Source organism: Myotis lucifugus, unplaced genomic scaffold (genome assembly GCF_000147115.1).
Source record: "Myotis lucifugus unplaced genomic scaffold, Myoluc2.0 scaffold_112, whole genome shotgun sequence".
NCBI classification, from domain to species: Eukaryota; Metazoa; Chordata; class Mammalia; order Chiroptera; family Vespertilionidae; genus Myotis; species Myotis lucifugus.
In genome coordinates this window covers 1-13,427 of record NW_005871160.1, presented here as the reverse complement: position 1 = coordinate 13,427, position 13,427 = coordinate 1, and positions in this window count along the sequence as shown.

The window sequence follows — 13,427 nt, the reverse complement described above, 5'->3', positions numbered from 1 at the left end:
AAAAGAACGAGCTGAGCCAAGGTTTGACCTCAGCACTGTGCTGCTGCCAATGTCCCTTCTTTCCCTGAGCATCATGGGTAGCTGGCGGATGGGTGATATTCCTTTACCAGCAGTGATGACTGTGGCTTCCCCTCTGTTCTAGCAGAGGCACCATTCCTGGAGGACTCTAGATGTAGTTTCACTCACTGTGCTGGGCTTGGTAACTGTCATATGGGTTACGGGGCTCCAGTGCCTGACTGTACCTATCAATATCACCAGTGAGGAAATAGTACCAACCTCATAGATTTTCTTATGAAGATTGAATGACATGATAAATGGTCTTTACTGCCATTTTGGGGAAACATTGTTTTCTTTTCCTTTTGTCTCTAAACCTGAGCTCAGCACTTCACATTGAATTAAATACAAACCACATGCTTGATGAACAAATAAATGAATAAATATAAGAAGTGACAAGTTAACAGCTTGAAGTTTGGGGACTGAAATTCTAGTGCAGGCTCTGTTGTGATCACTGTGGGACCATTCAGAAGTGATCATTTCTGGACCTGCGCTTCCTCCCTTGTGTCCTGGGGGAGTTGTCCCAAATGATCTCTATGACCCCTTGTAACCTGGGATTTCTAAGTTGTTTAATCTGGAACCAATAAAACCTGAATTAATGTCCTGACTCTTGTCACTACTTAGAGACCCTATCTGACGCTTTATCTGATACTATAAATACATGCTTTCTTGTTCTCCATGTGGGTTTCTTTGAGTGTAGACTGGGTTTCACATTTGGGGTTTTAGGGTAGGAGGGGATATCCCTCCACTCCTTTCATTTTTTGTTAATGTTACTCATTCTCAAGTGGGCCAGTGTGAACCGACTTGACAATGTCTACAGACACTCAGTTGTCCCAGTGGGAATGGAGTGAGTGGGCCAGGGATGCTGCTAACCAATCTAAAATGTACCATACCCCACCTCCTCCCTATACACACAGCGAAGAGTTTTCTTGCTCCAAATATCAATAGCATTGAGGGTGAGAAGCTCTGTTTTATGTGGAGAATATATTTGCACAGGATGAGACTCCTCTAACACGGAGCTTGAGAGCATGGCTCCTGTCACCTGCCCAGGTAGCAGGATGCTCACTAGCAGGAGTCTGGGCTTAGTGATTAAAAGTGCACATAAAATTCCCCAGTGCTTCAAAGGATTCAAAAGCACAATGAGGGAGCCCATTATAGTGTATCAGACTCCTGTACAGAGCAAACATGTTACTTGCCCCAACGATTTCTGAATAGGTAAGGGCTGTGGCCTCTACAGGGGGCTGTTTTAGCTGAGGACATGTGGATTGTAGCTGCATGAATAGTATCAACATTAATGGGAATCATTATGCTGCCCCACACCGGAAATTTACCCCCAAATGGGTAGCAATAGCCCACAGATGGAGGCTTGTGGAAATGTTTCACTGGCAGGAAACACGGGGAAGGAGGGCATGGGAAGCAGTGTTGGTTGCCAGCTCATGAATGGCTTCAGGCCCATTGACCTATGCAGGGACAAAGTAGGGCAAATAGGGCAACGTTATCCATGACCAGTGTGAACCCGGGTGACACTGGGCCAGGTCAGTGGTCTCTGGTGTACCCCCCTTCCCTTACAGAGCCTTTTCTGTTCATTTCCTAATGCTGTCCCCTGGCTCCTGTCTTTGGGGTCACAGCCCTTCTGCTCCCTGGCCCCCATGAAACTGGGTTAATAAACTCACTTTCTCTAAGGCATCAAGGACGTGGAAATTCATTTCTTCAGGATGATTTGTCATTTAAAGAGAGTCAAAGAGACTCTGAGGCATAGATATATGTTTCTCTGGAGGGTCTGTAAGGGTGCCTCCACGGATGTCATCTGCGCCTATGTGAATCCCTCAGATACTGGTTTAAGCTGTTGTGGAGTCATATATATATTTGCATATCACAATTTCTGGAATTCTTATTAAGAAACAAAATTCAGTTGAGTAAACTTGAAGGTCTAATTGGCTTTATGAAATGACACATGAATTGGGCAGCAACCAATCCAGCAAGGAGAAGGGAGCCCTGAGAGGTTGTACAAACCAGAAGGTTTTCCTAGGAAGGAAGGTGGGGGCAGGAGAGTTATTAGCTAAAGAAAAGAAAGGATTATTTTTAGACCAGGACATCTTTTTTGGGAGTGGAAGGGAGGATAAGGATTTTATCATGCAAATTGCTTCTTCTTACTTTGGGGGATAGGGAGGGCCCATGTGGTGTCAGATGACCTTACTGGTGTTGACCAGAAAACTCCAGCCTGGCTGATTAAGATTAGATTTTTGGGAGAGGTGGAAACTGGAGTTAAATTGGATAGCGAATGTAGGTTTGATATCATGGGCTTTTAGCAGAGTGATGGCACTCTGGGCCTCTGGTTTTCCCTTTAACACTAAGCAAGTGGAGGAGAAGTGAAGCTGCCCTGTCAGAGGGAGAATCAGGCCTCTGGGGTCCTCCCCGCACACCTCTGGGTCCTGAGGCATCTCTCTGCACCCACTTGGGCTCCGTGGAGGAGAATTCCTCAGGCTGTTCCTCATCACGGTTCACATAGAAAGAGATGCTGGTTGTTTGGCATCCAGAGCGTTGGAAGAGGTCTGCTGGAGGCTGGGGGCGAAGGCCCAGCTGCTCTGAGAGCTGAGAGCATCAGTAATTGTGTGTGGTCTGGTCTGGGAAACTGTGCCAGGGAACATAGCATGAAAACAATTGTTCTTGGGTGACCTGGACACAGCCTGGCCACTTTAAAGCCTGGAGACTGAGAGGAGTAGAGGATTTAAGAGTGAACAGGATTGAATTCATTCTTTAATGCATGAAGTCAATATTCAGGGTGCACCTACTATGTACCAGATATTTCTCTAGCTCCTGGGAAGACAAGGGTTAACACATGCCTGCCCTCAAGGAGTTTATATCCCAGTGGGATGAGGGTGAGGAACAAGTAAACCACCAACAAATACAATATGTCATCAATAAGCTTTACAAAATAATGCAAGATGAGGGACGCACGCGAGCACACGCATGCGAGTTAGGGTGGCCAGGGGAGGTGCTTATAAGGAAGTGGCCTTTGACTGGAGCCAACCATGTGAAGTGCCAGCGGAAGAGGGTCCCAGCACACTGAGACGTGGGAAATCTGCAGTGTGCTGGAGCATCAAGAAAGAAACTTCTCTCCCCCTTCCCCTATTGTGGAGTGATCAGTGCTGGAGTTCAGGTGAAACTTCCTTGGTCTCTCTCTTTTTTTAAAAATATATTTTATTGATTGTTTACAAAGAGGAAGGGAGAGGAATAGAGAGTTAGAAACATCGATGAGAGAGAAACATCGATCAGCTGCCTCCTGCACACCCCCTACTGGGGATGTGCCTGCAACCAAGGTACATGCCCTTGACCGGAATCGAACCTGGGACCCTTGAGTCCACAGGCTGATGCTCTATCCACTGAGCCAAACCGGTTAGGGCTCCTTGGTCTCTTATGATTACATTCTGTGCAAGGGTCCAGGTGGGTGGCTCTGAAGAAACACCATTATAAAAATATCAATATCAAAGTACAGTATTACATGAGAAAAAGTTCCCTTCTATTTGGGATAGTCAGAATGCTTTTTCGGAATAGACAGTATATGGCCTTGGTCTCCTAAAATAAGTCATTCTGCTTAAAAACTCAACCTCACAAATTACAACTCCAGAGAAAAAGCCATTGGGCAACTGTCTCTCCCTGGGCAGCTTCCACCGGGTGGTGACGATACTCAGACATGCTTTGGGTACCACTGTGTAGTTATTATCAAAGCATAGAGACAGTCCATCATCCACACTTCAGTCCTTATGCACTGTCCCCTACAAGCTGCATGACTGTGGGAAGGTGACTGCATGTCTCTAAGCCTCAATTTCCTTAGTAATGTAATAATGATAATAATACTCATGCTAAAGGATAGATTGTTGTAAGGTGGGTCAGTCAGGGTTCTGAGTTGCAAGCAGCAGAAACCAAGTCTAGCTGAGTTAAGCAGAAAAGTTTTATTTTATTGAAAGAAGCACCTGATGTGATGGAGAACCAGGCATGAAGGTTGTACAGAAAGAGCAACCGCTGAAGAGTCAAGCCACAAGGCTGGTCGGGAAGGAGCACTATCATCGCTGCTTCTGTCTCTCACTGCTTCCTGTTCAAGCTCCAGGGCAGGGCACAAGTGGTTGCCTGAAACTGGAGCACATGCTTGACTTGGGCTGCAAGGGTCGCAGCTTCAAATTGAGAGGCAGGCTCAGCCACCCAGCACGACTCATTGGGGGAGAATTACTTAAACATAAGGAGAGGAATCAGATGATGGAAAGTAAAAAAATGAACACAAGTGTTCACCCTCTGAAGATTAAGTGGCATTGTATTCCCAAACAGTACCCAGCACACAGCTGGTTGTGAACAGATGTGAGTTCCATTCTTCCTCCCTTTGGGTTAATATCTCTATTGTTGATGGTAGTATTAATGGAATTTATAAAGTACATTCAAGTGATTTGTAGCACTTAGTCACTTATTTAGTTTTGCTTTTTTTAGAGCTGTTTTAAGGGAACTGTGTCACAGACCCCTAAAAACAATATGTGGAAGACTATAAAAACAGGTTCATGCAAAAATTCGAAAAATATCACTTTATGTCATTCGCATGGTTTTCAGACTTGGCTATATCTTCAGAAACTCTGCCCTTATTCTTCCACATATAAAACCAAGTTATACTTTCAGTATTTGGAATATGGCAGGGTTTTAAACATAAGCCTTATGAGTGCTGATCAGTGGTGGACAAGGATACGTTGGAACGTGATTTGTGTGTCTGGCTCTGCTCTGCTTGTTTTCTTCCTTAATGACTAAGTCATTCCTTGGAAATAAATGAGTCACTTACAGAGACTCCTGCAGACTCTCAGGCCCTGGGGGCACTCTTTTAGCGACGGCAGAAAAATAGAGGGAGTGTGCGGGTGTTAGGTCCAGCCCAATTCATCTGCTCTGCATCTCCCTTTAGCGATTCCATTTGTTTAGGACGCAGGATAACTTATTATGAGGAGAGCAGAGCTGAGTTCAAAACTCTTATTCATCACTCACGAGCTGGGTGACCTCAGGCAAGTTATTTAACCTTTCTGGACCCCAGGGCTCTCATCAGAGGCTGAGTGTGAGAATTTTGTAAAACACTGTCTGTAAAGTGGCTAGTAGAATGCTTGGTTCATGATTTATTCTCAATCAGTGGATGACATAAAGACCATTGAGGATAAATGTATGTTCTGTTCTACTAGATCTATTGTATTTTTCTCCTTTCCATTAAAGATACGGAATAACTGTGTGATAATGACAAACACCAAACCCTTTGAGGGCAGGGATAGTGTTTAATTAATTTGCCCTCCTGGGGTTAGAAGAGTGCTGTGCCCAGAGAACAGAATCTGTGCCTGTTCAGTGATAGATGATGTGACTAGAACTCATGGATGGATCTTTGGGGTTAATTGAAGAAAGATTCTGGAGTTTTAGACAATCATGCAACCGGCTGCAGACAAATTCTATAATATCACAAGGTGTGGTTAAGAAACAGGCTTTATTTGGAAAATGTATGAAATGAGGTTTAGCAAGAATAGAAAATACACAGTCCTGAAATTTCTCATTATCCCCAAGGAGAGGCAATCTGGGGCCAGTTTAATCTGCTTAACAAACTGGGGATACATTTCAGGGCAGGAAATATGTCCCCTATTACTATGCTTTCTTATGGGTGCTATGGTATGAATGTTTGTATCTTCCTAAAATCCCTATGTTGAAATCCTAACACCTCAAAGTGATGGTATAGGACAGTGATGGCGAACCTATGACACGCGTGTCAGAGGTGACACGCGAACTCATTTTTTTGGTTGATTTTTCTTTGTTAAATGGCATTTAAATATATAAAATAAATATCAAAAATATAAGTCTTTGTTTTACTATGGTTGCAAATATCAAAAAATTTCTATATGTGACACGGCACCAGAGTTAAGTTAGGGTTTTTCAAAATGCTGACACGCCGAGCTCAAAAGGTTCGCCATCACTGGTCTAGGAGGTATAGGAGGTGGGACCCTTGGGAGGTGCTTAAGTCATGTGAGTGGAGCCCTCATGAATGGGATAGTACTTTTACAAAGGGACCCCACAGAGATCCTTCACTCTTCCACTATGTGAAGACACATATGGACCAGTGAGATAGCTCTCCCCAGTACCAACTGTGCTGATGCCTTGATTTTAGACTTCTAGTCCCCAGTACGGTGAGAAATAAATTTCTGTTGTTTATGAGCTACCCATCCATGGTATTTTGGTACAGCAGCCCAAATGGACTAGGACAGAGAATCTAGAAATAAGGTGGGAAAGTAGCTTTGGCAAGTGGGTGTGGTGTGGAGGGAGAAGACAGATACACTCCATGGAATCCAGATGCTCTGGATCTGGGTGCTGCTGTTTCCAGGGGTTCTCTGGGAAAACTGGCTTCCTAGAGATTTTGGGGCCTGTGGGTCATTGCAGGCCCCCCTGCTGGGGGAGGACCTAGTCCATTGGGCAGCTGAGTTATAGGGAGGCTCTTCTTGCTGGGAGATAGGGTTAGTCCCAGGGCTTAGCTAGCTCATTGTTCAGACAATTCAGAGAAAACCTCTGGAGTCATCTTTAGACAATCCTGGTTACAACACATAGAACTATCTACAGGTGCCACATTTGTACTCTGTTAATGAGATAGTTTAACAATAGTAATAGTAGTCCTATGGTTGCTCTGATATTAATATTTCATGTTTCTTCTCAATTGCTTCTGTTTCTTAAGTTTTTCTTTAACTTTCTCTAAAATTTTTACCAATAACTACTATTTCTTAGGCTCCTACTTTTTATCAGTTACTTGACATAAAATGCTCGGGAGGACCCTGAAAGGCTAACATTAGGAAATCCATGAGTAACACAGAATAGAGATGATTTGCTGAAGTCCCCAGACCTAGTACCTGGTCAGGTAAGAAGTGAATCCGAGGTCTGCCTGCTGTTGAAGAGGGAGGAAGAGTTGTGCCTTTGTTGGCTTTTCCTTTGCCAAGGAAAGGAACAGAATGCAGTGGTTTCTGAAAGGCTCAAAGGATGAGGGTCTTTCACATGCTGGGCAGTCAACACCAGGAATGCTAGTTACCTGGCATGCCAGAGAGGAAGCAGGTGTATTCACTCTGCCCTCATGCCATACAGACTAGCAAGAGTGTGGATTGGAATGTTATGGATACAATTCATATATATCTACAGGCCTGCTAGTCATTGACTAAATAGTTCATTCAATTCAGCTGGTCTACCAGACTAGTTGGAGCATGCTGTCTGCCACCTTGGCTTCCACAGTCATGAATTAAAAAAAAAATGGAAAAAATATTGGATACCAGAAAATCATGCCGCCAAAAAAAAAAAAAAAGAAGTGAACACCATTATTTTAACCTAGCACAAACGTTGTCAGAAAAAAAATGTTTATTGTTTTAGTGCAGACTATTTCCCCTGTGGAACTCTGAGCTGTATCCTTAACCGAACATTTTTCTTGTCTTGGACATCCTAGACCCAAATTTAACATTGCAAAGCCTCAAGTTGTTATTAAAAAGACCTTCCACTTATATGAGAACCTTTAGCTGGTGGTGAGAGGGACATGGAGAAGTGACCAAAAGACACATTTGGCTTGGAAAGGATTACACATTGGCAAAACTCTACTCTGTTCCAGCTGATTACTGTAACACAGGGAGGAGAGAGAGACAGAGAGAGAGAGAGAGAGAGAGAGAGAGAGAGAGAGAGAGAAAGAGAGAAAGAGAAATGTAGTTTCATCAGTATTTCTGAGACACTTGAACATGCAAAGGCGGAGATAAGAAAGAAACTCTTCTCAGTCGGTAACTTATTGATTGCATGAGCTGTTCACTAATGAGACAACCACAAGAAAGCCGGCTCCAAAAAGTTTCTATCCCCAAATGTGCTGACATGTTTAAAATGGAATGTGTTTGCAAGAACACTGCGTGAGACTAGGGATAAAACACTGTGGAACCTTTGACATATTTCTTGGGCTCACAGTCATATATTATTCATGTTGATAATTAATCACAAGGTCTATTCACATCACAAACACAGAAGAGGCAGAGTTCAAAAGATTGATGGAAGTTCACTGCCACAAGTGAGTGTTTTTCTAAAGGGAGAAGTTTGTTACTTGGGTTTTCTGACTTGTGTTATGCCTAGAAATGAGATGGGCGAGGTATTTTCTCAAAAAGTAAAAGTTTGGCAAGACAATTGTGCTAGAAGTTTTGAGAGAGACAGGTCGCTATTTTTTTTGGACCATGAATTGAAGAGTTGAATTGGCAGTGTTAGTACTGCGCTGCCACAGCAGAAAATAACATTTCAATTCCTCTAGAATGTAAAAAGTGAAGCTAAAATGTACACACAAAGGGAGGGAATGGGGGAACATCTGCAACAGTCTCAATAATAAATAAAATCAAATAAAATAAAATGTCCACATAAATTAATGAGGCACTCCTATAACAGGGTGACTGCTGGAATCTATGTGTGATGAACCCTTTTATCTACCCCCTACTCTCGGGGGATCCCCAAGGTTCCTGTGTGCTGGGCCAGAGTAATGAGGTCTCCAACTACAGAGTGTAGCCCAAATGAAGTCTGCCGTACATGACATTTAACTTCCATTTCTAGTTCATGTCTAATATAAACTACATGTGACTATATAGATATCAGGGTGCCAGTCACGGATGGCATCCTTTACACTGATAAACTCCTTTAGCCCTCACAATAGCCCTGGGAGAAAGTTCCGTCTCCATTTTACAGATGAGAACATTGTGTCTTTTCAAGTAATCTAGCTCAACATTTCTGGAATGCTCAGTCCCCTTTTAATTTTTATCTTATTTTATTTTTTGGCTTAAAAAACAGAAATTTAATCTCTCATGGTCCTGGAGGCTGAAAGTCCCAAATCCAGGTGTGGGCTGGACCACGCTCCCTCCGAGGCTCTCGGGGAGAATCCTTCCTTGACTGGCTTCTGCTGTTGGCAGCCTTCTTTGCCTCCTGCACTCTGCTCTCTCTTCCTATGGCCTTTTCCTCTAGGCCAGCGGTTCTCAACCTGTGGGTCGTGACCCCTCTGGGGGTCGAACGACCCTTTCACAGGGGTCGCCTAAGACCATCGGAAAACATATATGTAATTACATATTGTTTTTATGATTAATCACTATGCTTTAATTATGTTCAATTTGTAGCAATGAAATTGGGGGTCACCACAACATGAGGAACTGTATTAAAGGGTGGCGGCATTAGGAAGGTTGAGAACCACTGCTCTAGGCGTCTGTATTCACCTCTGCGTGTCCTTTAACCAGACCTTTGTGGTTGGATATAGGGCTTACCCAGATAATTCAGAATGCTCTCATCTCAAAGCCCTTGGATTGCAGTGGTCGGCAAACTCATTAGTCAACAAAGCCAAATATCAACAGTACAACGATTGAAATTTCTTTTGAGAGCCAAATTTTTTTAAACTTAAACTATATAGGTAAGTACATTGTTATGAACTTAACTAGGGTACTCCTAAGGCTTAGGAAGAGCCACACTCAAGGGGCCAAAGAGCAGCATGTGGCTTGCGAGCCACAATTTGCCGACCATGGGATTAGTGACATCTGCAAAGAACCCACTTCCAAGTAAGTTCACATTGGCAGGTTCTGGGGGCCACCATTCTCCCCAGGGCACACATTCTCCCCACAGTTTTAATGGATAGGAAGTGGGACCCGGAAGGAGAGTGGAGGCACAGCCTGGACCAGCTTCTTTCCTTTCTTCTCATGATCAGCCCATTTTTTTAAAAATATACTTTACTCTGCGTTTCTCATTCCAGAGACTCATAAATGACCATCACTTTCCCCCAACCAGTATGAAAATTCTATCATTGTGTTATGTCTTTTTCTGGTTTCAAGTGAAACAATCATAACCCAAACCAGTAAAAATGAGATTTCCCCCCCCTTTAACTTATATAACTACAATGTCCAGGTGTTGAGCCAGGCCTCGCTTAGACATGCCTGTTGCCAAATGTCCCACAGGTACTCTCAGGATGCTGTTTCCAGCTCTCAGATCTTCCTTCCTTTATGTTGGCTTCATCCTCAGGCGGGATGCGTTTCATAGACAGTGGATATTGTCTTCCATTCTACCAGCTGAGAAATGACAGCAGACTTACTGCAAATTAAAGTTGTCTTAATAGTTTCTTTCCCCACACCATTTCAACTGAACTAGGAGATAGGGACCAGCTACTGGAAGGCTTGCTGAGGTGGTTGTATTCTGAAAGTTTATTTAGAGAGGCCCCTTTAAGTGCAGCTCTTTTGTTAGTTGCTGATAGAGTGATGACAGGAAGAAGAGGCCCGGTGGAGTGAAAATAATCTGGATTTGGGGCTTCACAATATGAAGCCCTTTCTTATATATGTGACTTTGGAGAAACCTTACTATATAAATGGGGTCATAGGAGAGGGGTCATTTTAGATGATCCCTCAGACCTTTCCAGTTGTCAAGATCCATGATGACACACAAGATGACATGATCCAAGGAGCTCCTGACTGTGTAATGAGAACATTTTAAACTGTCCACCCAGACCTTCTGATTCCAAATCCCATAGAAGATCCAGAGTCCCAGACACAATTTCCAGGTAAGAATAACAAGAAGGCTGCCGATGGGTCTTAGTAGGGTAAAGCCATGAGATTTCTCTCAGGGGTTGACAGTATTGTAGCTAAGACTGGGGGAGAGGTGGTGAAGAAAAAGCAACAAAATGGTGGGACATTAGGATCTCATTCTAATTTGTCACCGTCACTGTCTCTTGCCTAAAGGCTGGGTCATCCATTATCTGATCTATTCTTCTTATTGGACTAAAGCAGGGTGAGGAATGGTCCTGAATGAGGCACTGATGTAAGGGGTCTTGATCATAACTGTGTACTGGAGGTCTAAAGCCTCTAAACTGGAGAGGCTCTGTGGATAGTGGGAATCAAGATGTGATGGAGGTGGACAGACAATGGGAAATCAACATCACTGAGAGAGAGACACAGGAAAAAGGGGAAAAATGAAAAATGATCCTTAGCCAATTTCAGGCTTAAATTCTTCAGATATACTTAATTATTTCCCAAATGTTTCTATAAACTAGATTCAGATAAATATACTTACATAAGCAAAGTCAAAATCAAGGAAGTATCAACTAGGATGCTAATTGGAATGATTTACCAAGCTAAATTTAACTAGCAATATAACTAGACTAGAATGCTGGCCAATCTATTCTGAAAATGAATTGAAAAGTTATAGCAGTTTCCTGGTGAGCACAGTGCTAGAACAAAGGGAGTTAGTTTCAGGACATAAATGTTTTTTGGCAATGGAATAAGATAACCCAGGGTTCCTTCTCTACAAAGAGGGACACACAGGAACTGAGCCAGGGCCCATCTCTTCTGCCAGCACTAGGCTCCCTGGCTCTTTTCCTAGGCTCCAAGGGGCTCTGTCTCCACCCCTTCTTCTTCAGCCACTCATTCTCCAGATAAGCTAGTACCTTTTATGATGTAACATTTACTTTTATTTTCTTGGTTATTTACTCTAAATCATTTTGTTTCTAAGGCATCTTTTCCACATCTTACATCTCTTAAATTATGTTGACATTGCAGTTTAATTGTCAGAACTCAGGCTGTATGTTGCTGTCATCCCTATTTCTGTTGCTCACCGAGAAATTTTGATCAACCACTCTAAGAATTTGTGATTGATACGTGGAAAGAAGAAAAGTAACCTATTTATATTTTAGAACTGCGTCTCCCTGCTGCCCCCTTGCTAAAGAGAATTTTGTTTCCCATGTTTGCCCCCTGTTCTCTGAGGTGGGTTCTGTTCCTGAGGTTGCAATAGTGCTAAAATTACTTTTGGACACATGACATCCTGGCTACACTTTTTGTTTCTCGATTAGATACATGAGAACTGGGAGCTAAGCGGTCTGAGAATTGTTTTCTTCTAGTCTCAACATGTCACATTTCTGTGGTTCTTCTCTTGGGCTGGGTTCAATGACATCATGGGGACCAGACTTTATAAGAGAAGGTTTTACATTGACATTTTAATGGGCCCTTTAGGGAATGCGAGGAACTCATTCTCTCAGTTTCTAAATGCTTTTCTAAAAATGTCTGGAGCTGCATTTACACTAACAGATGAGTGTGTGTGTGTGAGTCTATGTATCACAGGTGATGTGGTACAAGACACCATTTATTGAGAGTTCATGGGAGTTGCATTTCTTTTTTTCTGACCAGTCGCTTTTACTAGTCATGCTCCAATGAACTTTGGTCTGGAAGGGGAATGACAGCAGTGATTTCATTGAAGTGAATTGGTTTGTTCTCAGAGAACCCAAAGGATTACACTAAAGTAATGAGAAAGGAATTGTTTTAACAGTTAATTAAAACAAAACAAAACAAAATAAACAAAAAACTGCCACCTACATGGGGAGATTTCCTGACATTTGCATTTCTTTTCTACTGGAGGAGTTGTGCAGATTCTGAATTCAGAAAATTAACAAAATTTGTAAGAACATATCGAACCCCTACAGTAACAGATATGCCCACAAAGCCATGATAATAGCACCATTTTAAGATGATGCCAGAGGAATATTGTTTAATTCCATAATGGTTGCAGCATCCTCTGCCCAGAGAAGGAAATGCCTGATTACAATGTGGAAGTAGATGATTAAAACCACAGGTGACAAGAAAGATACATCAGTGGGTGGTATTAGAAGTAAACCTTGACAGCAATACACAACATACACTCATCCAGAAGAACACACACAACTTCTCTCCTGTTTCATAGCATAGAAGTAGGAGAAGTCATTGGCAGATCCAAGAGCTGCTAAGGCAGCCTATGTTTAATGAAGGGCCATGTATGCTCAGCGTCCTTGTGGCCTCCTTGTTTCTCCACGTGGCTCTCCCCATGGGAAACGTCACACAAGTGGGGCTTCCTCACCGTGTCCAGCCCTTTAATTCCCCATTTATGCAGCATGACCAGCAGTCCTCTCCTTGCACGGGGCACCTGTGAGCCAGGAGGCTTACCTGATGTTTCTAGAGCCCTAATCACCCTGGATGCATGACAGCACCACCAATGACGGGTATTCTTACTTCCAGGTGTGCACCTTCGATGGCCCTGAGACTCAGGGCTCTCTGCAGAGTTGTATGCTGACAGATAGCCCTTTCCCAATGCCAAGCAAGTACAAAGTGGTTTGGGAGACCACGAGGAGACAGACGGGCAGTGCCAATGTGTTCATCTCCCCAACAGGTGCCAGGAGGAGACAGGGCACGCTTAGATTTTTATTCTCTGTATGTAGCTCTCAGACTGCTTTTCTGGGAGAATCAGCAACTTGCCTTTAAGTAAATATTTGAAAGGCTTACTATTGTTGCTTAAAACGTTTTGGTTAGATGTGAGCACAGTGCCTGATG